Source organism: Plasmopara halstedii, assembly GCF_900000015.1.
Source record: "Plasmopara halstedii genome assembly, contig: Scaffold_1583, whole genome shotgun sequence".
In the NCBI taxonomy this organism is placed as follows: domain Eukaryota; phylum Oomycota; class Peronosporomycetes; order Peronosporales; family Peronosporaceae; genus Plasmopara; species Plasmopara halstedii.
This window is the reverse complement of record NW_020188494.1, coordinates 531,693-532,118: the sequence shown is the minus strand read 5'-3', so window position 1 is coordinate 532,118 and position 426 is coordinate 531,693.

Here is a 426-nt window from a genome sequence, read left to right as displayed (position 1 = left end):
CACGGAACGTGTATGCAAGCCGGGCTTGCTGGTCGTAAAAGCGACCGTGAAGGGCTTCGGGAAGCCATGAAAGATCCTTATCAATTAAAGGCGTTGGGCAATTATGCTCGACGCTCCAAGATGAAAGGGAGTCAGCTATATGCTTAAGTTTTAAAAGCGCTGTTGGGTGACACCGTCACTGTTCACTTAGCGACGTGGACAAGTGTCACTGCGCCGAGGGTCCCTGTGGACCTCGGTGTCAATTTTTTGACTTTGATAGCGTGGAATGCTGTCTAGCTTTACACCGTATACAAGGAATGATCTTGTCCTTGGTATGGAATGGTTGGAACACCATGAGCCATGGATTGTTTGGAGGTCAAAACCGCGAACGTCTCCTAGTGGAGCTTTGGTGAGACATGAACACACCTCTTCTAGGAAGCAGAAGCG